Source organism: Desmodus rotundus, chromosome 4 (genome assembly GCF_022682495.2).
Source record: "Desmodus rotundus isolate HL8 chromosome 4, HLdesRot8A.1, whole genome shotgun sequence".
Lineage (NCBI taxonomy): Eukaryota > Metazoa > Chordata > Mammalia > Chiroptera > Phyllostomidae > Desmodus > Desmodus rotundus.
The window spans coordinates 105,265,472-105,291,096 of NC_071390.1; the positions used below are offsets into that span (position 1 = coordinate 105,265,472).

Sequence of the window (25,625 nt, forward strand, 5' to 3'; positions counted from 1 at the left end):
GCACACGACATCGTGCATTTTCTCTGTGGTCTGGCGCCTGGGATAAAATGTACGCCTTCCCCGTCACCGAAAGGCTCATTTTTTATGCTCTTTTGCATGTCACATGGTTTGGTAATAAGATGTGGCAAATGGATGGTTTTAATTTGCCAGAGGATGCATTTTTGGTTTTGGAGTCAGCCCCTCTAAATGCTTGAACACTCCGGAGAGTAAATAGTTGGGGGCTGGGTGGTGGCTGCGGCTGCGCAGGCCCAGTCTTGTCTGGCCTGGACTTAAAACAGGAGTAAGTGAGATTTCAAATCATCATTTCTTCAATGGGAAGCTTCTACATTTGGGGCTCTGACAAGAACTGAATGACTGGAGAGATCTAGGAACACCTGTCAGGGCAACAGCCTTAAATGTTAAAGTTAACGTCACACTTTGCTAGGGTCTCAGGCCCTGCCAGAGCTTTTATGTCTCATGTCTCATGGGTTCCACCAGCTTTGACCATGGTCTGGCCAGCAGCATCTTCCCACTGTACTGGTGGGGAGAGGCCCCGGGGAAGGAAGGGAGGCAGCATGGGGGCAGGTCTTGGTCCTCTAGTTTTCAGCTTTGTAACAAGGTAATCATTCGGAAAGAGTGTGAGCTGTAAAGAAAAAGGGCACCGAGCCCCACAGGTGCCAGGAGGGTTTGGGCCCTGGCTCGAACTGGTGGGACTGTGGAGGCGAGACCTCACCACCCACATGGCCCTGGTTTACTCACAATCTCAGCAGACACCGCTAGTTAAGCACAGTGCTCAGGGCCTGCCATGTCATCACCAATTTCCAAGTGTCTGAGGAGGGTTGATGCATGCAGAGAAGGGACGATGTGACTCTTTGATTGCACAGTTAACAGGTGAGGCACCACCACAAGGACCCTGGGCCTCCACTAATCGCCAAAGCCCCTTTCCGTGCAACCTCAGAATCCTTCTCAACACAAGGGCCAGCACGGCCAGTGCCAATCAGCTATTTAATATATGCCTGTGCGAGCATTTATTAAGACCACACTAAATTTTAAACTGCTTGGGATAATGGACTATATATTATTTAGCTTTATGTCCCCAATTTACACCTGAGAGTAGTAACTTCATCACAGTTTGTTGGACTGGGCTGGGCTGTCAAGGATGGGACCTCTCTACTCTCTACATGTCCCGCCCTCTTTTAGACTGAGCCAGCAGAAGCTGAGTAGGGTTTTCTTGTTTGTCTTTGGAAAATTGCCGTAAGACCTGGGGTAGTAGTTCTCCCAGACAGAGACAAGTAAAATTGCCAAGAGATTTCCATGCACAAATATACTTATGGAATGCTAGGTTTTAGGAAATTAAGCAGATTTCTTTCCTGAAGGGTACCCGAGGGCTTATAATGTACGACGTGCTCATATAGCTTGAAATTCTCCAAGATGGGTCAGGCAGACAGCCTTTCTCATGGCCTTGCTTTTCACCAAATGCTGACAGATGGGGTGCTGGAAGTTCTTGCCTCGTGTCCTTGGCACTGCCCTGCAGACACACCCTGAGTCGTGCAGTGGAGACACTGCAGGCAGCTGTGTGTCTGAGCTACAGCATGAGTATGGAATGAAGCCTGGGTAATTTTGTGTTTGGTGTAAAAACTGGAGTACATGTGCAGAGATATGCAACAGTCAGGTGTCTCAGATCTTAACTGTGAGTGGTTCATTCACCAACAGTCACTCCAGGTATATTTGTGGAGAGCCTACAGTGTGCCAGGTACTGTTCTGTGCAATTGGGGGTCAGCAGGATGTTGAAAGAGGATGTTCTTTCTTTCTAGAACTGCCATTCTAGTCTGTTTAAGCCCAGGATGTGTTTCCCTTAGCAGCCATGCTAAGCAGATTTTGGACCAAAGCTTAGTACCCTCTCATACCTAAAAAAAGAACTCTAATGTTGTGTCTTTTATATCTAACCATTAGGTATAAAATATATTAATCATTTATAGATATCTGCTGAAACGGGCTAAGACAGAGGGAAGAGCTTACATCCAAGAGTCATATGGGGGCTCCCTCACTTTAGTGGGGAATACACTGTCTTTGCCATTCAGCACCCATTTCTGTCCAGGCAGCAGAACACCCATGTTATTGAGGGTACATATTCCTGACTCTCATCCCACTGATTGGGTGAGGCCGACCCCCTCTCAGCTCCAAGGGGGCTCTGATTGGCCTGATCGGTACAACCCCACCCTCCCGGTCAGAATGGACCACAGGATTTGCTGAGCTAAGTGCAAAATGAAAATGTGGGGTTCCTTGTTCAAACATCATTAAGAGTTTCAAGACGGTGACAACAGAACATTAAGCCAAGGGCGCACTTTTGTAAGTAGGGGTATTATGAGACAAGGGCCCCATGCCCGTGAGGCCATGCCCTCACCTTGAGGCTGTTTTACCTGTGGGCACCTGGCTCTATTCAGGCCAATGAGAGTGGGATTTATTTGTCTGATGGGCAAGAGCATCCCCCTTCTCACTGAGTTTGGAGGTGATGTTGTGAGTCTGGAACTGATATCCTGCACCTGTAGGAGAGCATGGTATCTTCAGGCCACTGTGCCTGGCTCACACTGAAGGAAGAGGGTCCAGGCCAGAGAAGGGTGGTCACCATGCTGCCAGTGGACTCTGACCCCAGCTGGGCTAGGGCCAGTTCACCACACACTCGTCAGTCTCACGAGCCAGCACTGATGTCCTCACCCTTGCAACCAGATACATCCCAACTCACACTTTTTCTGTTGGCTTCATTTTTCTCATTTGTAAACTGGGAATTAACTCTCTCTTTGGGTCACTGTAATGTCTCAATGACAAGTAGATGTGAAAGAGTTCTCTAGCGGGTCAGTTGGTGAGAAATGACCATGTCCTGATTACTCTCACACCTGGGGAAGTCTGTAGGCTTCTTTGTATCATGTGAGGGAAGGACCTGTTTGGGTCATCACCCCACCTGTGCTGGGTGAAGGCTGGAACCTCAAATGGAGACGCAGGAATAGTTGCTAAGTCTGGCTACTATCCTTGAAATTGTGATGCACTTTTTAAATGCAGTTTTTGCTCCTGCAGTCAATAGGGGCTGTGATCTTTCATTCCCACTTTCATTTGTGGATTATTCACACTGGAATGGGTAGACCTACGCAGCTACTTGGTTCAAGCTGGAATGGAGAAAACAGTTTGAGAAGCTCAGAGTAACACAAAAACACAAGGGCTTCACAGCAGCCCCTTTTTCGGAGACGGTGGAGATGTTCTCACTGCTGCCCACGGAGACCACCCTATACGTCACAGGTACATTTGCTCTCGCTTTTTTTCCTACATGCTTTTCCTTTTTATGCAGTGTATGGGAGCACGTCTTTCCCCCAGGCTCCTGCAGCACCCCAAACACACCTTTATCAATGTGGTTGCCTTCTGTCTGTGTCACAGGGATGGCCTCGGGCCCAGCTCACCTGGTTTCTAATGCACTGATAGGTGGCTCACCTGGATGCTGTCGGGTATGTTTGTAGAGCTGCTGTCCCAATGATACCTGTCACAGATGGTGATCACAGGAGCTGTGTTATAACCTTAACTGCTCATGTGTCGGAGTGCTGGTCACCCTCAGGGCTCACAGAACACTGGAATCAGAATCCTCTTTCTGAGCTTGGAAGATGGAGGCCGACTAGAATGAGAAGTACCTTCAGCTAAAGGGCTTGTGCTCCATTGGTGTCTTCTTGATGACAAAGTCTAGAGTGTCCTATGTCTTATTTAATTAAAAACAAGTGTTTTGGCCCCAAAGGAGGAGGAACAAGAGGAAAAGGCTTTCTTCGAAAGGAACAAAGTATTGCCAGGAGCTGCCTTTGAGCGTGGCTGTGCAGAAAGTCACACCATGGGGAGCGTTGCATTTGAAACTTGAAAGATTCGTGTGGAGAGAGCTCAGTTGAAGAGCTCTCCCTGGCGCCTGTCAAGCTTCTGGGGACGCATTTCTGAATGTGTCTCATGGGCCCTGCCTTGCTGTGATGTGCATCAGGAGTGATAATGGGGGCATGTGTCCGGGTCCCAGGGCAGTGAGCTGACAGTCTGCCCTTGAGCGTGAAGACAACCAATAACCCTGCAAAGATGAAGCCACTCATTTGCTGGGCTGTCATTGCCTTGCTGGCATTTCACAGCATCCCCAGTGCATGGTGTGTCAGGGTAGTTGGGGCCAAGGAGAGCACCACATGGTGGGGGGTGGGTATTGGGGACACCTTTACATTTCAGAGAACTGACTCCACTCCTGTCAGCTGTGTTTTTGGTGAAAACATATCGATGTAAAACTCAGCAGTCAATTTTTTCAGTGCCCACAGTGCTCAGTGGGTATACCTTCTTGGCTTCATTGTGAGTTACTAACACTGCCCAGAACTCAGTGCCTGGTTCCAGTCACTGAGAGAGCCTCACATTGCATCATTTCAGTGAAATCTGTGGACCCAAAGGGATGCTGAGCAGGCCCCCAAAGGCAATGTGGTGAACAGCTGTGAGAGGTGAGGGGGAACAAAATATATTTAGAACCATTGTCCTCATCCCCAAGGAATAAGTGGATTAATCCCCCCAAGCATGTATTGCTTATGGTTCCTTGTCATTTAAATCGTTTAAGAATGCAAGCCTTATTTAAGCAGCAGAACCTACCTCCCTTTTTGCCCAAATTAAGTCAAATCTCAAGCAGAAGCTTCATACATGAAATATCTGGTGGTAGAGCCCAGCAGAGGACACTGAGCTCCATCCACATCTTCTGCATCTCTTGGAGAAGGCTGCCCCTCACACCTGCTCAGAGGCCTTGAGGTGATGTGGGTATAGTCAGCAGGTGATGGGAGAGCACCTTGCTCACGGTGCTCTATGTCTGTGATAGGCACAGTGCTCATCATCACCAATATTTATTGCATATTGACTATGTCTCAAGAAAAGGATGTGCAAGCATTCATTTTTCATGTATTACCTCAACTAATACTCCCGACAACTTTATAACTCAACAGCAAAAAATAAAATAAAGAACCAAATTAAAAAATGGGCAAAGGACCTGAATAGACAGTTCTCCAAAGAGGACTCACAGATGGCCAATAGATATATGAAAAGATGCTCAACAAATCAACAGAGAAATGCAAATTAAACAATGATGAGATATCACCTCATACCTGTCTGAATGGCTATATCAATGACTCAACAAACAATAAGTGCTGGAGAGGATGTGGAGAAATGGGAAACTTTCTGCAGTGTTAATGGAAATGTGGACTGTTGCAGCACTGTGCAAAACAGGATGGAATTTCCTCAAAAAAATAAAAATGAATCTGCGTTTGACCCAGCAATTCCACTTCTGAGGATGTAGCCAAAGAAACCTGAAATATGAATTTGAAAGAATATAAGCACCCCTATGTTCATTGCAGCATTATTTACAATCGCCAAGATTTGGAAGCAGCCTAAGTACCCATCAGTAGACAAGCGGGTAAGACAACTATGGGGCATTTACACAATGGAATACTACTAGGCTGTAAAAAAGAAGAAAGTTTCACCCTTTGCAACAACATGGATGGGGAAAACATTATGATAAGTGAAGTAAGTGAGTCAGAGAAAGACAAACACCAGATGACATCACTCATATATGGAATATAAGGAACAAATTGAACTAACAAGCAAAATAGAGACAGACTCAAAGATAGAAAGCAGTCTTACAGCTCTGGGGAAGGGGCTTTGGGTGGCAGGATCGAGCCAAAAAGAAAAAGCACTCATGGACATGGACAACAGTGTGGTGATTGCAGGGGATAGAGGGTGGGAGGAGGTGAAAGAGGGTATAAAGGGGACAAATGGTAGTGGAAAACATACCATAAAAACTATAAAAAAACATGAGTTAGATGCTATTATTATCTTCCTTTTTATTAATAAGAAAGCAGAGGGGTGGAGGGATTATCAGTTTGCTGACTCCCAGCCTCCACAGAGGTCTCCACTAATGAGACTGTCACCCTAAGTATTCCAGGGCAATGTACCATCACACCCACATGTTCGAAACGCACATTAGAGCCTCTGAGAAGCCATGTGCCATAATGAACAGTTTATTAAGCCCCTTACTTATAGACTTTGATTACAAATAGTTCTTTTCCAAATTGCCTGCCTTGCTAGAGTTTATTTTTATGAGCTGTGAGCATTTCATCCAGACCCTGGTGCCTCTGCATTTTGCACCCTGGTTGCTCTCACCAAGGGCTGATTGGCCCATGTATATCGCTACCTTCCATGTACCTGACCTGCTGTGCTACTTGAACACGGAGCTGACAGGCACACTTTCAGGATACTCTCAGGATACCACTGTCACACTTGCTTCCAATTCAGTCCTACAACTTCCAGCACAAACTACCAGGGATGCAGGGAATGGACGGTGGGTGACCTGTTGGCAGGTGTGCTGAGGGTGATTAAATGGTCAGATGGCATCTTTCTGCAGGACTCAGTTTCTTCTAAATCTCTGCAACTTCCCTACATTGATGCTGGGGGCTCCCAGAAATACACGTGGTCTTGAGTTGACCCCATGGAGTAATGGCTTTTCAAACTGTGGAGAAACTCTCAGATAATCGTGTTTATGTAGGACAAAGCAGGGTGTTGAGAAGTACTTGGTGAGTCTACGAGATGATGGGTGAAGCGCTGTGTTCCATTTTATTGATTTTTCTGAAATGAAGACGACTTCAGGCTGGACAGGGAGCTGGTGCCCATTGTGCCTGGTGTGGGGGCCAGCACTGTGATCAGTGTAGGGCCACTGAGGGGATGAGACCTCACTATTCGCTGTTTTCTGTAGCTTCATCAGTCCCGTCCAGCCCTACAGCCCTGGGCCCTGGTTCCTAGGACTGAGTGAGGAGCTATTGGCTTTCTCATTTAAACAATGGACAGAGGAGGGAGAAGCAGGTTGGTGGGGAAGCCGTGCAAAATGTGTGAGTGGGCACTTACTCTGCACAGGAGACCCTCCTCAGATCACCTGGGGGGCCCCAGGGTGACCTAGACTTGTAGCGAGGCCCCCATCTTCTGTGCAGCATCCATGAAGCCACCGATCTTTGTGAACTGGCCTTAAATTGTGTTAATTTTACACAAGCACAGGGTCCTCTAAATAGTTCACTAAATAGCCCATTGGTCCTGTGTGGGGGTGGGGGAGCAGTCACACAGGGGCTTGCTGGCGGGTGGTAGAGCACCACTGGCTGAACTGTCTCCCCTCTCACTGTCTCCCAGGAAGACAGGCGATGACCTGCAGGAACGTGCAGCACCTGTCTTCTCTTTCTCCTGCAGGTGCCACTGGAAGGGGAGCTGGGATCTACTGTCCTGGCACCTCCAGAAGGAGATTCATGGCTATTTTCCAGGATGCTGAGTCTAGCTGGGAGGGCTATGGATTAGCCCCTGGTACCTATGGCTGTCCCATCTGTCACCAAGTGACCTTTTCCCCTGTGAGGCTGGGCTGCCCATAGAAAACAATTTCAGTTAGGGAGGGACTAGGGGCTTATAAACTCCTGTCCCTGTTCTGGGATCCTCATAGTGCAGCCAGCACAGGCTTTGGTGCAGACAAGAAGGGTGTGCCCTCCATGCCCCTCTGTGGGGGTGTGGACCTCTGCCAAGGGCTGCAGGGGTCCCAAGGCTTCCTTCCCTCCTGGCACCTGGGTCAGGACATTTCTGATGCTGGAGGCTGCTGGTCCTCACCACCTCCCACCAGGCTGCCCAGGTGATGAGCACAGGTATGTCTGGGAGGCTGAAGGCAGGAACAGAGCACATGCTTCTTCAAGCCACCTGGGCTCCAGAGCCAACTGGCCTCCCTCCCCAGTTGCCACGACCACAGCCTGATGCAACCAGCTCCATCTTCCTGGGCCTCCAGGCTGTTGGATGGGAGGGGATTAGGAAAAATCGGTCCTTCCTGATACAAAGTTTTCCAGAATTCCAACTCTTACCAGGACCCAAGAGTTTTTCTAATGAAAGCCAGGAATTTGATGCTTTTCCTCGTCTGGTCACTGTCAGTGTCCCTAAAGCCAGGGCGATTTGCAAAGCTGTAAGGATGTTGGGTCTGGTCCTGGGTTAGGGTATGGGATAGCCGGCTAATGCCACCTGGCTATACTGTGTCCCTCATCTGTGAGGCGCATGTACAGTCCTACCCACAAGCTGCTGTGTTCAGTGAGGTGCTGCTTACCAAGGGCTGAGAAAGGGGCAGGATCCAGTAAGTGCCACCTAAGTGCTTGATTTAAAAAAATACATAGTTCTGCAGCAAAACTCATCCTCTCTCCTTTTTTTCCATTCTCCATTGAAATTTAAAAGCTGTCTCCTTCCAAATTTCAGTATATGCAGTTCGTGTTTCTGTACACAAAGATTCCAAAACTTGTTTAAAACAACTTTTCCATGGAACTGACTTAATGGTATGGAAATGACACCTCTGCCTCAGACTCCAGTAGGGCCGATGACTGATTCCTTCCTTGCTGGAATCTGAGGAGAGCACTGGTTTTCTGAGAACTTGTCAAGGACTGCAGGGCAGACATTTCTCGGCGAAGGAGCCATTGGGATGTCTGTACCGTGTGGAGGGCCCTTCTCTGGGCCGCGGGAGTCCAGACAGGCCCGAACCAGCTCAGGGGCTTGCGAGCTTGGAGCTGGCAGGGGCTGCTGAGAGGGAGCTCAGTGCTGGGGCAGCTCTTGGGCCTTCAGAGCACCCCAAAGAGCCAGATCTCCCTAGTCTGTTTCCTGCATCACTTGAAGTGTTTATGGGGAAGGGAGGCCAGGAATGTCTGCTCGCAAGAGTGCTTGCTGAACAAATGAACTTTAAAGTCTGTATGTGCAAATCTAAATTAAATTTGAGCTTTAGCTTTATGTGTTGGGGACTTTGCTTTTGTTTTAAAAGAGCTCTGCATTCTTCTCTAAGGCTATTATATCTCTACATTCAAAAAAGCCCCCAAACAGAAAATATTCTTTTGAGCCCATGTACAAACCCCCCAAGGACCCCTCTGTCTGAGAGAATAGGTCAGACAGTGTTTCAGGTAAGCAGCTCAGGAGCAACAGAAGGATTAGAAGAGAAATGGGCTGTGGAATTGGGCAAATCAGAGGTTACCGAGGGCACTGGACTCTGCACTCTGGGCGGGGGCTGGGGTCTCCACTGAAATATAGGCACGGCTGTCAGCTTCACTGCTCAGGGCTGGGATGTCTGGCTCACTGTGTAAATTTCAGTTTTCTCCCCTTTCTATAAAAAGAGCAGCTTCCTCATAAATTGTCATAAGCATCAAATAACACAATCCATGTCTAGGGTGTGGTGTGTCTTTGGAGACACTTTGGAGTTCCCTTTCCTCCATGCTGGTCCCCAAGCCCTAAGCCTGAACCCTGCCCCTTGGAGATGAGCCTGCTCCTTGTCTCAGGCTCCAGGAGGGCACTGGACCCTGGGGCCATGGGCTGTAGGGGATCCTCAAGGCATGCTGCTTATCAGCAGGTAAAGCCGTGGGCAGCCTCGTCGATACCCTGGTGCTGAATAGTCTGGAAGCATCAGAAACTTCCCTGCTACCCTGAGGAGCCACAGGCAGGAGAGGGATGTCAGAGTGAATGCAAGGGACAGACGGTCTGGCCCTGAGCAGGTCCCAGGGCGACGTGGAGCGTTGCCGAGTGTAAGTCCTGAGTTTGGGAAGAGAAGCTAGTATGAGATGGTACCCCAGTCCTCACACGTCCTACACGTGCCCAGCTAGTTTTAGGTGGAACAACTGATAAAATAGTGATTTTTAAGCACAAAACACTGAAATTTCTGTGAATATATGAATTCTTCTAAATACATATAAATGTATCGAGTTTCTGAAGACACTGGAACACAACAGGATGCTGGCACTGTCAGACCACGCATGGTTTCAGTTTTTCACTTTTTAGTATAATTCGGGTAGTGTCGGAGAAAAACCCCAAACCTCATTTTTTGTGAATTTTCTTTGGAAGTTTCCCTCTTCTGTGGCATGTACTTTATGCTGTGAACCGGTTGGGCTGTCCTCTGCTCCTTTTCTAAGTGCAGCTGCATAGTCTAGGGGAGGAAGAAGTTCCCCTTGAACCCTGGATCTTGGGCAAATAACAGAGTTCAGGAAATGAGTATAAAGTCAAGTTGGTTTTAAGAAAAGTAAGACAGAAGCAGGGTTTACAGGTACACAAACATTTCAGGTGATACATCATTTGGCTGTGGAGCCTTTCAGCTTTTCAGTGTCTAAAAATCAACTCTCCATCTAATGTATACCGATTCTTAATTTAGAATCTAGCATGTGGAGAGCAGAACCTCATTAAAAATAAGCCTAAAAAAATCAAGTGGGAATCTATCTAAGAGCGGTTTATCTTGGCTCTCTCCAAGTGGGCTGCGTTCTAGGAAAACCAAGAGTCGCTTTCTGGAGGGCACGGCTTCCACAGACACTGTAACCAGAAGGTTGGGGGACAGCCACCGCAGTAAATTAAGGTTGATATGGAGATGCTGTCGGCACCATGGTTTTATTATCTCCTTGTTATGTCCCTAAGCAGTTCTTGTTACATAAACAAGTGAATTATACTGCCCAAGGTTATTGCCCGGATAACCTATAGAAAACGGCAGTTTTCCTCTTTTATCGCACAGATCTAAATGCTAACTAAGTGCGTGTTAGCTTTTTACATTACGTCAGAGGCATTCATTAGCTCTGACATCTCTGAGTTTGTGCTTTAAGATTCTTTAAAGATGAATCAAAGTGATTCAGGGTCCTTGAGTTTTGGACTGGAAATCAGTGTCTCTCTGGACACCATGCAAGTGTAAAATATACCACAAATTGCCTTTAAAAGTTAATAATTTACAAAATCTATGGGCTAAGCCCAGTCTGGCTTGAGAAGATAAGTAAAATAAATATTGTAAAGTCAATTTTTAATAATATGTGGCATGGAATTAAAGCATGAGAGAAAACATTTAGCAATTAGGCAGGAGCATTGGGGGCGTGATTTAATGAGAATAATAATATTTAAAAGCCCTGTACCTTCCTTGCTAGCAGGAAGCATCACTTAAAGTTCTAATCTGGTACCTCACACAGCTCATGCTGTTTCTTTGTTTAATGAGCTCCTGTCTTGAGGTGTTCATGTGTGTGCAGTTACTTTTATAAGTACTTTTACATCGACAGCTATGTGTAAGACTGACAAAAAGTGGCAGAGACAAATGTCTGATGAGGAATTGTCAGGCCAGTGCAGCCATAGACGATAATATAATTAGATTAGTCACTAGGCTGGTAACCAGAGGTCGGAGTATTTACCTAATTATTGAGACAGAGCATTTACATCAGAGGGGATTTCATTATAAGAGGTTTATAAGATTTGGAGTTAAGGCTGATCTCCTGACTCTATCTACCGAATAGAATCTGGCTTCTGGGCTGTGGTTTTTCATGATGAAGAATAAAATCCCTGATGGATGCTGGCAGGTCCTCATCTTCCAGAAAGAGGTATTAACATAAAAGACAAGGAAATGAAATAGCCTGACTGAAACACAGAGGGCGAGAGAGACACAGTGCTCTCTGCTGTGAGGGGCAGTCTGCTGTGGGGGACACTCTGCTCTCAGGACGGGGCTCTGGAAAGAGAAAGACATGGGCGGGATAATGTAATTTTGCAGGACCATAGCAATTAACAGCTGCCGAGGGCCAAACACAAATCAGAACACAGGCCTCAAAGAGTCAGCGTTCACGTTTCCTCCCCCTGTCAACCTCAGTGACTTATGTTTCCCAGGACTTTGCACTATGCCTCTATTCTGAGTGAGTCTGTGTAGAGATGGGGATGAAAATGTCTTGTCAACTCTGAATCACTGTCTTCCTCTTTCCTCTCACAGCACCATGGTGGCCTCCACTGTGCCCCATCCGCAGCGCTGCTCAAGCCAGGCCTCTAGAAGGCACTCAAAGCTCACTCTCCTCCTCCGAGCACATTGCTGATAGAAGTCAGGATGGCGGCCCAGGTCAGCCGCACAGGCAGGATACTGGGTGGGGAAGGAGTTTACACACTTCCTTGGACTTGCCTTGATTTAATCCAGACAAAAGGAACCTTCCACATTGGAGGGTGAGTTAAAGCTTTTGTTATGGACTTCAAGTTTGTGCCCCCTGCCCATCCCCCAAATTCATATGTATTTGTGTTAGGATGTGGGGCCTTTGGCAGGTAATGAGGTCATGAGGGTGGAGCCCCCACGATGGGATTAGTGTCCTTATAAAAGAGACCCCAGAGAGCCCCTCCCGCCTCCCTCATGTGGGGACACAGTGAGAAAACACCATCTATAAACCAGGAAGAGGGATCTCATCTGACACCAAATCTGCTGACACTGTGATCTTGAACTTCCGGCATCTAGAATTATGCGGTAATTCCTGTTGTTTAAGCCTCCCCTGCTCAGTTCATGGTATTTTCTTATAGCAGTTTAAACAGGCTAAGATAGTCTCATAGTAAAAAACTGTCTACCTGTCTGTCCATGTGTTCTTCAGTCTTTGTCCCTGTTCAGGTTTGTAAGGGACGTTGCTTTCCAGGTGAGGTGGATGGCCAGGGCTTGATGTATCCCAAATGGCCAGGCTCTAGTATCAGGGTTGCCACCATGTGATGTCACAAAAACCACTGAATATTTCTGGGTAACATTTGGCCAATTTCTCAAAGCCATGGGAGCTTAGGGGTGGTCATGGAACTTTGTCTTCTCTAGGAACTTTTTATTACAGATTTTATTCATGCACTGAATACATATTTATTGACATCGACTAAGGGTCAGACACTATTCTAAGCCCTGGGGATGTCGCAGTGGAAAAAATTGGCAAAACTCTCTGCATGTGAACTCATATCCTCTGCATGAAACATGTTAAGAGTGAAGATGCATGATACTCAGACAGGACAGCATGATGGCAGGGAATGTAAGGGTTGAAGTGCCCATGGCTCTTATTTAGTGTGGGCTATTTTCTTTGTCCTTTCCCCTGTTAGACCCACCCCACTGTCACCAGGACAGGAGCATGTTGATGGGAACATGATTGGAGGACAGGGGGGTCATTTTCTAACCCTAAGTCTAGCTAGAATGCCCTTCTTGGGGGAGCAGCAAGGCTCAGGGAGAGTTCCTGGGTTAAAAAGGGAGAAGTGAGGCACATTTTGCATCAGCAAGCTTTGCCCTTGATCTGCTACTGCTGGTCTACCCAGGAGGGCGTGAGGCAGGCATTCACTGACTGCGCTCCTTTCCTTTCAGGTTATTTGAAAAGAACATGGTGGGAAAAGTGGCTTGAGGCTTCATGCTCGCATAGTGAAGTTGTAGGCCTGAAGCGCCTGAATCTAAAAGCTGTTTTCTGGTAAGGAACCCACCATTCAATAAGCTCAGTTATGGGTCAACGTCTTCCATCAAAGCCCTGGACCCGTTCATGAAAACAAAGCCTCGGTTTTTGACCTCCATGGACTTGCCATCCAAGGTCAGCAAGAGGCATGAAACATGGACATCAATGTATATAAAAGAATGATGAGAGATATATGGAATCAATCAGGTCAGGTGGGCTATTTCATAGCATTATGCTTTTCCGTAAGGTGCTCTACCGCAGATGTATTCACGGAGACTGCTGTGCTAGATCTGAGTGAGCACTCATGAGTTAGGGGAAGTCACTGTCAACTCTTTCAGGCCAGACAAGCAGATAAGACTTCAGGGGCAGGAGCTTCAGGCTGGCGGCACATGCAGAACTGGGCCCAAACTGGGATAGGCTACTAAGGGGTGGCATGTACCTGAGCTTCAGGTCGTTATCTGGACAGGGCACTGGGCCCTCTCATGCTGTGCTAATTACACTGGTGAAGACGCAAACATCTTTCTGGTAACACCAGCTCATGCCCCCTAGTCATGTGTGAGTCACCCAGGAGCATAGCAACTGCAAGCCACTGAAACATATGATTGTGTACCTCTGAAAAGCTGATGTTACTCCGGTTATCAGGTGGAAGATGACCAGTGAACTCTGACAATTGCAATAACAATGACCTCTAATTTGTTAATGTAAGTCAAAGAACACTGGCTCTCCGATTATTTGGACTCGAAGGAACCACTAGGTTTCCTAAGGCGCTCGCATTTAGGTGGTCTCTGCAGTAGGAAGGGCCTCAGACAGCAAACTCTGACTACAGTTCACTTCCTCCCCCCAGTTCATTCTGCTGATCAAAAACAACAATATCTTCCTAAAGTGACCATTTGGAGCATGGCAACAATAACACCCACCTTTTTGGTACCTATGGCAGATAAGCCCTGTGGCTAATCAATGTCGTGAGGTAGGCAGATTCCGTATGTCCCCCATCTTACAGAGCCTCAGAGAGGCGCTCTGACTCCCACAATTTGTTCTGGAGCCACCAGCCAGGATGAGCCCTCTCTCTGCTTAAGAGTCCCCACGGTCTCTCTGTAGGGGCCCGATTTCATCACCTGGCTCTAGCTCACCTCTTCATCGATGCCCCCTGTCATCTTCTCCAGGGACCCCTTAAACGTTCAAGTCTCTTGTGCACATATCTGTGCTCCTGGCTGCATGCTATGCTCATCTTTGATCCTCCCCTCTTAAAATTCCTTCCCTCCTGTTCTCCACTGATCTGAATCCCACTCATCCCTGAAAACCTAGTTCAATTACCACGCCCTCTCTGAGGAATTCCATGAGCCTTACAGAAATCTCTCTGTCTGCCTCTCTCTTGAAACCTTTATGGTCAAGCCTCCAGCTGGCTTCATGTGATGCTTTGAATGGTAGACATCTCTCATGGCTGTTCACTGTACTCAAGGAGACCTTGAGCTTCTTGAGAGGAGGAAGGGGCTGTTCTTGACTCATGTCATATCTTCCAAGCACCTAGTGGGGTTTTAAGTATACAGTAGGTCCTCAAAGGCTTTGTTAATTGATCTCAACTGAGAAACAGAAGAACATTAAATTTTTTTGTGTGACTTTGGGAGTAAGCAGAGTCCAGGGCCAACTTACTAATTATCTCCTAATTTAGTGGACACTCTATTTGCCTCTCTAAGGTCAAAAAGAAATGCTGTGATCCCAAATGGGGATGTGTGAGAGTTGGAGCCATGGTTCCAACTCTCACAAGAGGCAGTAAACACCCTCGTTTACTGACTTGTGTTGCTGGGATATGTACAAATGACTTTGCTATGCCACTGGAGAGTTCTATCAAAGGTTGGCCTAATTTTCCTGGATCATATCCTAGGAAAGTTTCAGACCTGGCAGTAAGGCCAGCTTCTCAACATGTTCATTTAGTACACATGCAAACACAGGGCTTTTTACTTCACAGCAGTGCATCAGGGGATTGAAAGAGAGAGAGAGAGAGAGAGAGAGAGAGAGAGAGAGAGAGAGAGAGAGAGAGAGAATAAAAGGCACAGATGGGGCTTGGACAGTTTCTCATTGCTGGTTCCATATGATAGAACTCAACACATCTGGTCTGCTACGAAAAGCATCTTTGCACTAATTTGTTTGTCAGTATCCATTGAGAGGACGATCTGTCATCCTGTCGCATTTTGGTTGCCCTGAGATGTTTGAAGACAAGGCTAGCCACAAATTGGAACTGTGGCCACCCGGGAGTGAGTGGTGGAAGCCGCCAGCTGTTCTTAGGAACATCAACTGTGATATTTTTAAAGCTGAAATTTCAACCTAACCTCTACAAAGGCATCTAGCAGCTGCATGAAAAAAGCTAATCACTGGACAAGGGGAATGCAATTCCTCTTCATGTCCCAGTGTGTGTGCACTTCTGTGTGTGCATTCATATGCAGGTTAAGTCCAGCCCTTATTACTGGCTGGAAAAACAATAGAACGGGTGGCTGGTCTTGAAAGGCAAGGGGATCTCTGTCTCGCTCCTGGGTATTTTAAGGCTTTCTGGTCAAAGGAAACATCGCTTTATTCCCTAACTTGTTTTGGTTTGTAGACATGAGAATTGAGATTTAATATGGTGCTTCATTTGGTTCTATGATGGTATAATCTGGTCATGGTTACCCCCCCTCATTTCACTGTACCTTGTTCACCACCTGCTTCTCAGGACATATTACGCTAAGTGACATTTATTTGCTTAAATTTCTTTCTCCCTGGTTAAGTTTTATTCTTCAAAAAGCACAGAGACTATGCTTTATCTTGGAACACAATAGATACATTCAACCAATGTTATATAAATTTAAATTTATATCTTCTGAGTGACATGTGAAGTGTGCTGATCTGTTATCCCTAATGAGCTGCCTGCTGTTCAGAGTTCCAAAGATTCCCTTGCATCTTCCTCTCTCTTTACTCGTTTGGCAGGTCTCTGTTGTGGAAAATACTGGGCTCCTTGTCCTTTGTGTCTCCTAGGGAATGATCAGGGTCTCTGGGAGGTTCAGCTTTCCTTTGCTAAGTCTATTGAGGTCTCTAAGTCTATTGAGGTCTCTACCAATGCAAGCCAACCTTGCTCTCGACTTGTTGACCCTTCACTCATGCCTTCCTCTTACTTCTCCACTTGTCAGTGGGTTAGTTTGAAACCTGAGCTTACATCATTGAGTTGGATACATTGTAATCTCTTTGAAGACATCCTGGGCACAGTAGCACACATGCTGGAAAAGACTAGCAAACACCAACTCCTGCCAAAATAGAACTGTGGGCTTCTAACTGTAACTCAACTGCCAGGGAAAGATGTGCAAAGAAGGAGGAAGGGGGAGGACTGGTGTGCAGTGGAGTGGGTGGGGTGAATTCCCTGGAGCAGCTTTACTCAGAAACATTGAAACAAGTTCTTAGAGCCCTTCTGTCCATTGCTTCTACTTTTAGGGAGGTCATTTGGAGGTAGGCTGCCTTTGTCAGAAGGTTGTGCTTATGTTTTATATTTGATCTAAAATGACAAAATAAAACACATACAGTGTCATGTAAAAGAGCCTGTGGCTTTAAAAAAGTGATTGTATTTTGGGCTCCTGGGTCAGGGGGAGAAGGCCAAACAAGGCAGCAGGCAGATCACCCTGCAGGACAGCAAACCTGCAGGGTGCAGGCACCACTGGGGCAGGGCCGCAGGATTCTTTGAAATGCACAGTTTCATTATCTTTGAATGCATCCGGCATTTCATAGTAGAAAAACAAACAAGGAGATATCTACCATCCTTCTGGGCATTAACTTTTAAAAATCATGTCCTTTTCCTTTTTCATTTTATTTTACTTTGCCATTGCTGGTGTGAAACGAAAGACCTCTCCCACACAATGATTTGGAGAACTAACAAAATCAGTGAGCGTACATATTTATCTTTAAAGGTTGGAATAAAGATGGGAGGAAAGTCTTTTTCTGTCCCCCAAATCCTGTGAATCCTCCGATTTTGTCTTGCTTCCCCCACTGTGTCCCCTAAAGCCCATTGTAGCGTGGAGGGAAAGAAGCCCAATTCGGAGCCCACACCCGAGGAGAGGGAGCAGAGTTTGTTATAGTTACCACAGGAGGCATGGGAAGCTCATGAAGCAGAGGTTCTGAGGCTGGGGGAGTTCCTCTCCCCGCCCCCCTCCCCCAACCATGCGCCAGAGCAGGGAACCAAGGTCTGGCCAGAAGAAGCAGCACGCTTGGGTGTGTGGGCAGGTTGTCTCTGGTAATCTCTTATCTGCCTATACTTTGACCATTTGTCCCTTTTGTACCCTTATTCTCTTGTCAAAATCTTAAATACGCATTTTTGTGTTGGACAAAATACAAAAATAGAAGTGGCCAGCAACCTAAGGTGTCAAAGAAAGAGCCGGAGCACTGGTCTGTCCTCCAGCAACTCCATCCTCAAGCCCTGCCCAAGAGGCCTTTAGTGGTGGCTCCCACCTGTCCTCCTCAGGCCACTGGAATCAGCCCTTCTCTCTCCCCGGCTCCAGGAGCTCTGAATGTACCTTCTCTGGCCACACATTTGTTCTGGGCTGTGTACACGTGTAACAGCAAGATTCACTATTAACTGGATGAATCCTCCCAGCAACCCATGAGGAAGGTACCGGAAATCCTAAGAATCATTTGTTGAGTGTCACCCAGCTGACAGAGAGAAAACCCAGGTCACATGAATCTAAGCCTGTTGATTCCCTGTTTGGGTCACTTGTTCGAACACAAAGGGGGTTCTGTATCCTGATTCAAATTTTCCTTTAGGAAGAAAGTTCTCTCTTATTGGAGAGCTCATGATTTGTGAGCAGGCATGTTTGCCAAGGGAGTCAGAGCTCCGTCCCACCATACCGGCTGTGTCTGTGTCTCGTCAGAAGAGTCTGGTTTTGCTGGTGTTGGTGATAATGATTTGCTTATAGTCTCATTTCATCACACCAAACAATAGCTATTTGCTTATCCAGCTGTGTTCCTGTCTCTACAGACGTGTAGCTCAGAACAATTATAATGAAATATAATGAAATGGCAGACTTAGTCCTCAATGTATCAATAATTATCTTAAATGTAAACAGTCTAAAACACCAATTAAAAGATAGAGATTGGCAGGGTGAGTAAAAATAAAATAAAACCACGATTCAGCAACATGCTATTTATTATATGTCACTCACTTCAGTTACAATGACAGAGATAGGTTGAAAGTAAAAGGATACAGGAAGCTATTCACTGACTATTAATTAAAAAAACCCCAGGAGTTGCTATATTAAAATCAGGTAAAGTAAACTGTATAGCACAGAAAATTATCAGAGACAAAGATAGAAATTACGTGGTAATAACAGGATGAATCTACTGGGAGAACATAACCATCATAAATGTGTATGCACTAAACAAAAATCATGAAAATATATAAAGCCAAAACTGATAGACTTGAAATGGGCAAGAGACAAATCCAGAGTTAGAGCTGGGGATGTCAACTTCCCACTCTCAGTAGGTAACAGAGCTACGAGACTGAAGGTCAGCGACACCTTAGAACACCTGAACCATCCTATCAACCAACAGGAACTGATGATATTACAGAACATTCACCCATCAATGGAGAACATGCATATTTTTCAAGTGCCCATGGAACAGACACTAAAATAGACTATATAACATAAAAATGAATTTTATGACCATAGGCCATAAAACCTCCTGGACAGATTTTAAAGAATTGAAATCATTGAAAGGCAACAAGAGAGTTTCCAGACACTTGGAAATTAAATAACACACTTCTAAATAACTCATATCTCAAAGCAGAAGTCTCAAAGGAAACAAAAGTATATTGAACTGTATAAAAATGAAAATAGAAAACCACAAAAGTATGTAGGATGCAGCTAAAGCTGTGCTAAGAGGAATTTTATAGCCCTAAAAGCTTACATCGGAAATGAGGACAAGCCTCAGATAAATAAGTTCCTATTTTAATAAACTGTAAAAAGAAAAAAACTCAAAGTGAGCAGAAGAAATAAAACAATAAAGATAAAAAGTCAAAATGTGAAAACAGAGACAATCAATGAAACAAAACTAATTCATTAAAAAAATCTATAAAACTGATAAATACCTTACAAGACTCAGAAAGAGAGAAATGCCAAGAACCAATCTCAGGAATGGAACTGGGGACATCACTACAGGTTCTGTAGTCGTGAAAAGGATAACAAGGGGATACTACAAATAATTTTATGTTCATAAACCCAATGGCTTAGAAAACATGGTTTCTAGAAAACTACAAACTACAAAAATACAGCCAAGGTGGACTCATTAAGCCTATGGTCCTATAACCACCAAAGTCCCGTAATTGTGAAAAGAAATAAACTTGCAATTAAAAGTCCCTCCCCCAGAGAAATATTTATTCACCCCCTGAGATACTTCAGATTTGGTCAGGTACTGTACTTACACTCTCATAACTCCTACCTTTGGCCTTTACAGCACTTATCACAATTCATAACACTATTTATTTATATGGCTGGTTTATTGAAGTTTCCTTCTCCCAATCCTGTTAATTTCATGACTGTGTTACTTTAGTCACTGCATGTCCCCAGCATAATGTCTTATACCTCATGGGAAATGTATAGCTATTAAATGAATGAACAAATAATTTCTTTGGATGATAGAAACATAACGGTTAGGTTGGCTTATTTAAATTATGACATATTCAGAAATTGCTTGAGAATATTTAAACTTATTTTGTTTAACTTAGCAATGTCTTTGTCATTGCCAAGTGTTAACTAACTGGAAAGGTCAGTCACTCCAGCCAGTTAGAGAAAAAGTAGCTGGAGGTAAGAAGGAAACCTATGGCCCCAATTCTCTAAAGTTTTACAAAATACTGGGTTTTCTTCTTTTTTTATGAAGTCTTAGCTATTTACTTGATCTTTCCATTCACTTACTTTTCTAAATGAAAAGTCTTAAGCCATGGAGTTCCAAGTCTCTCTAATGAAGGTCAAGTATGCTATTCATTTTCTTTGTCTGGCAGCCTAACCTTGCTGTCTGGCTCCCGGTAGAGGTTTAAGAAAATTTATTAAAAAATAAGTGAAAGGGTCCCAAAGGTTCCCTTTTCTTCTTTGTCTCACCTTGTTCCTGATTATTGTCCTGACTGAATCTGTCACCTTGGGGCTGACCATGCAGACCCCCAAGGTCAAGAATGGGTCTTTCTGCTCCTGTTGTGCACTAGAACGTCACACAGCAATGGGGTCTTCATAAACCTTCTTGAATGAATGAGTGAAGAAATGGCTGAGTGAACAATTAATTTTTTAAAGGCAGTCCTAGGTAGAGATAAACTGACTGATATACATGCTTAAAAAAGGCAAAGAAACAAGTAAACCAAGAAAACAACCCTGTGTTTTCTAACTCAGCCAAGTTTAAAAATGTACTCTTTTATTTACCATCTGGGCTGGATTCAAGCTGGCATTTCAACTTTGATGTAAGCTTTGAAAATGGCAGTTATTACAATCAAAGAGGAAATCAAACAGAATAATGAAGAAGTTATGCAAAGAACAGGTGAATGTCAAGAAAAGGCAGAAACAAGGTATCCATGATCAAGACATTCTTTCTTTAAAGTATATTTTATTGATTATACTATTACAGTTGTTCCATTCTTTTTTTCTGCTTTCTCACCCTCTACTCAGTATCCCCATTGCCTTCAGTGTTCCACTCCTTAGTTCATGTCCATGGGTCGTTCATATACGTTCTTGGCTTCTCCATTTCCTATACTGTTCTTAACCTCCCCTTATGTATTTTGTGCCTATCAGTTAAGCTTCTTATTCCCTGCACCTTCTCTCCCCATTCTCTCCCCTCCCCCTCCCCCTGGTAACCCTCCATATGATCTCTATTTCTGTGATTCTGATCCTGTTCTAGTTTTTTGCTTAGTTTGTTTTTGTTTTTGGCTTTTTTTAGGTTCAATTGTTAATAGTTGTGAGTTTGTTGTCATTTTACTGTTCATAGTTTTGATCATCTTTTTTTTAGATAAGTCCCTTTAACATTTCATATAATAAGGGCTTGGTGATGATGAACTCCTTTAACTTGAACTTATCTGGGAAGCACTTTATCTGCCCTTCAATTCTAAATGAGAGCTTTGCTGGATAGAGTAATCTAGGCGGTAGGTCCTTGCCTTTCATAACTTTGAATACACCTTTACAGCCCCTCCTTGCCTGCAAGGTTTCTTTTGAGAAATCAGCTTAGTCTTATGGGAACTCCTTTGTAGGTAACTGTCTCCTTTTCTCTTGCTGCTTTTAAGATTCTCTCCTTGTCTTTAATCTTGGGTAATGTAATTGTGATGTGTCTTGGTTTCTCCTTGGTTCCAACTTCTTTGGGACACTCTGAGCTTCATGGACTTGCATGTCTATTTCATTTGCCAGATTGGGGAAGTGCTCCTTCATTATTTTTTCAAATAATTTTTTAATTTCTTGGTCTTCCTCTTCTCCTTCTGGCACCCCTGTGATTCAGATGTTGGAACATTTAAAGTTGTCCTGGAGGTTCCTAAGCCTCTCCTCATTTTTTTTGAATTCTTGTTTCTTCATTTTGTTCTGGTTGAGTTTACTTTTTCCTTCTGCTTCAAATCTTTGATTTGAGTCCTGGTTTCCTTCCCTTCACTATTGATTCCCTCTCTATTTTTCTTTATTTTGCTTTGCATAGCATTCACTTCTTACTTTATTTTGTGACTTTACTCAATCATTTCTGTGAGCATCTTGATTACCAGTGTGTTGAACTCTGCATCTCTTAGGTTGGCTAGCTCCTTGTTGCTTAATTCTTTTTCTGGAGTTTTGATCTGTTCTTTCATTTGGGCCATATTTTTTTGTCTTGGCGCACCTGTTATGTTGAGAGGGGCAGAGCGTTAGGTATTCATGAGGGTGGGGCAGCCCACTTTGTTGTGTTGTGGCACTAGATGTGGGGGAGGGGTCCAAGAAGGAACAATGCCACTAGCTTGGCTCTCACCTTGCTTTCTGTCACTTCCCTTACTTCCCACACTCAGATTGTGCCCTTTCAGGTTCTGATCCCTGGGTGGGTAGGCTTGTATACATTATAGGATACTGTGGGCCCCTCCAATAGACCCTCTGTGAGACTGGGAGTTTCTCCCACTGCCATAACCCCTACAGATTTTTACAACCAGAGGTTTTTGAGGTTTTATTTTCCTGTGCTGGAACCCTGGGTTTTGGGGTCTGTCACTCCCTAGCTCCTCCTGGCTTATCCATGCGTGAATATGGGACCACCTAATCCACTAGCCACAACCTCGCCTGCCTGGTCTGCCAGCTGCTGCCCTGCCGTGCATCCTCTCCACCCTCGCTGCTCATCTCTACCTCTCCTACCAATCTGGATGAATGTTTCTTCCTTAACTCCTTATTCATTGGACTTCCATACAGTTCAATTTCTGGCAGTTTTTGTTGTTTTTTTGTTTTTAAATTGGTTGTTATCCTTCTTTTGGCTGTGCGAGGAAGCGAAGTATGTCTACCTATGCTTCTGTCTTGGATGGAAGCTGATCATGATATTCTTTGAGTGATGAATTTGAGTTAAGACTGACATATCTCATGTGTCCCCCAGTATGTTTTTCATGGAGGGTAGTGCAGGTCTTTAAAATGTTACGTTCTTATTACTTAAATAGACCAATTAGAGACTATATAGTTTGTGCTGGATTTTAAAATGCTTTGAGGGGCAGAAGAGGGAAGGCCAATAAGTTATACTATCAGGGAATTGGATTAATGAGACCTACTGCACGCAGGTCTCATTAATTCTTATTACTACCCTGTGGAGAAAATTATTATGCCTGTTGTACAGATGTGAAAACTGAGGCAGCACAGTTAAGTCACTTGATCAAGTTCGCACGGATGATAACTGGAAGGGTCCTTAGCCAGCCCTCTCCAAAGTCTTGTCTCTCAGAACCGTGTGCTACTGACCACGACTTAGCATCAGTACAGCTGCTCCTTCACACTGATGGGGAAATTTCCAGAAGGACACAGAAGGTTTGAAATACAGCACAGAGATAATTTAATTCTAATAACTACCCATGGTAGTGGGTAGTTCTACTTATCTGTGTAGAATGTCTGGAAAATTTAAATGATTCCTTGAGAATTTTAATAATTCTATGAATACAGGTCTTAAATAAATTTGGAAAATGAATAAAATTTCACTCATATGAACCTCAGTTGACCTCGCATTGTCACATGACTATTATACTGTTAGCTCTGATCTTAATTAAATGTGCAATTATTTAATCCCTTGATGAGTTGGTACATATTGGACAGATACTAAAGAAGAACATGGCTATTTAATATTTAGGTACTGATTTTTTTCTGTAATCAAGAAAGGGACCATTAATATTATCAAGAAGATGTTAAGCAAACAGTGTGTACTTTGGATTGTGCTATTAGATTGAAGGTAAACTGATAACGAGAGAAGATTTAAGATGATATAAGCTGGTGATGTTAATAGAGACCAGTACCAGAAATTCCCATTTAAAAGTAATTTGGAAATGTTTTACTTGCTTCTGTTTTTATCTCTTTAGATGAATGTATTCAGCAAATGCTCCCTGAGGGCCTTCTCTATGCCAGGGCCCAGCCCCTGCTGGGAACCAGAGGTGAGCCTCAGGGCTCTGCCTACCTGGGAGAGTCACAAACTCAGGAAATTAAAAAACAGTATTGCCTGTTCCTGAAGCTCACCTGGGAGGCTCTGAGGATACAAAGGACAGGAACATAACTCACCTTGGCACAAGGACTGGGGGGCCTCCAACAAGAGATGTCCTGGGCCAAGGGATGCCTGGGAGTAGGTGGACCAGCAGGATGGGCGGCATCAGCTGAGGGATGGTTGCTCCTAGGCAAGTGGCTGCTGGGCCATGGCACCTAAGATGTTGCCTTTGTGTGAAACGAATTCAAGGGCCTTCTTTTAAATCGAGGTATAATTGACATGTAACACTGTATTAGTTTCAGGTGTATGATCTGATATTTGTATACACTGAAATGATCACCACAGTCAGTCTAGTTACCATCTGTACATGAAGTTACAAAAGCCTTCATCCTCTCAGGGTATTTCTGGTGGAAATAGCTTGTTAAATATTCTATAATTAGGGTGTGGTGAAAACTGGAGCCTTTAGCTTGGGGAGATGTTTTTCTTTTTAAAAATTTTTTTTCCTGTAATCCCCTCTTCCCACTGTGTACAACTCTAATTGAATAATAATAAAAATTAAAAAAAAATTTAATTCAATTATTTACTCATTTATATTTAGAAACAAAACTGATTGGGGGAATGGTGGGGGGAAATGGAGACAACTGTACTTGAACAACAATAAAACAAAAGTTAAAAAAAAAAAGAAAAAATTTTTTTCTTTGGCATCCTTGCACCAGGCCTTCTCAGTCACCTATATTGAGTCCTCACTCTGATGGGACTCTGTGCAGTGTTTTCTTGTTTATTTATTTATTTTTTAATGATCTGAGCTACCTTAGGGCCCTGCACCTCCTGGGCAAGACCTTGTGGCTGATACTGCTTGCCCAGAGCCCAGGTCTTCAGCATAGGTGCTTGTCACTGGGTGACATTCCTGCCTCCCTGCTTGACACTCCCTGTCATGAACAGGAGTTGAGGCCCACACCCTGAGGATGGGCCTTAGAGACAGTTCTAGTGTACACATCATCCACAATTGGAAAGTTAGGAAAATGTGTAATCATGCTTTAAGAGAAAAACTATTTCATAGGGAGGCAGAAGGATCGCCTTTGTAATGAAGCCACTTCAATTAGGGCACGTGGCCACCTTTCTCCCTAGGTAATTGTTTTCTTACCCAAACACGTGAGCTGAGGTGAATGAATGAAATTAACTACAAACTGGAGAAGTCAGGCGGGTGTTTTGGGTTCAAGCCCTCGTCGTCACCTTTTGTAATACAACTTCATTCTGTAATAGGAACAACTCTAAAAGGTTCTCCCTGTGTGTATGCGTGTATGCATGCATGTGTACAGCACAAATAACTTTATTCACACATTGCAACTCCTCAGAAGCCACTTATGTTTATCGACTGTCTATTAATTTTATAGAATTTTACAAAGTGGAGAACTATCATGAGAGAAACCTATAATTTTCTGACAGCTATTATTTTTGTATTCCTCTTGTAATTAGCACAGATCACTTTTTGTTTTAAAGAAACTCTTTGCTGATTTTCAGCAATCACATCTATTTCTTGGGCTTAAATGCTGGTGACATCAGTGGCTTAAAAGGGAATTATGCCTGGCTTTTTGTTCAAAAGCTATTTTGATATTACAACAAAATAATGTGACAGTATTAGGATCAGAATTTGGCTATTCTTCATGTAATACTTGGTGATATTGTAAACATCTTTATGACAATAATTAAAAAAGCATTTATATAGTGAACATAATTTTT

General features: G+C 44.3%; 1 protein-coding gene and 1 non-coding gene across 2 annotated transcripts in view; both read right to left on the reverse strand.

The window, feature by feature from the left end:
- The window catches only part of ADARB2 (adenosine deaminase RNA specific B2 (inactive)), a 430,916-nt gene that overhangs the window by 157,430 nt on the left and 247,861 nt on the right, over nucleotides 1-25,625 (reverse strand). The window lies entirely within an intron of this gene.
- LOC112296472 (U7 small nuclear RNA) lies at nucleotides 18,898-18,960 on the reverse strand. The gene has a single exon (XR_002973915.1). It is a non-coding gene; the product is annotated as a U7 small nuclear RNA (small nuclear RNA).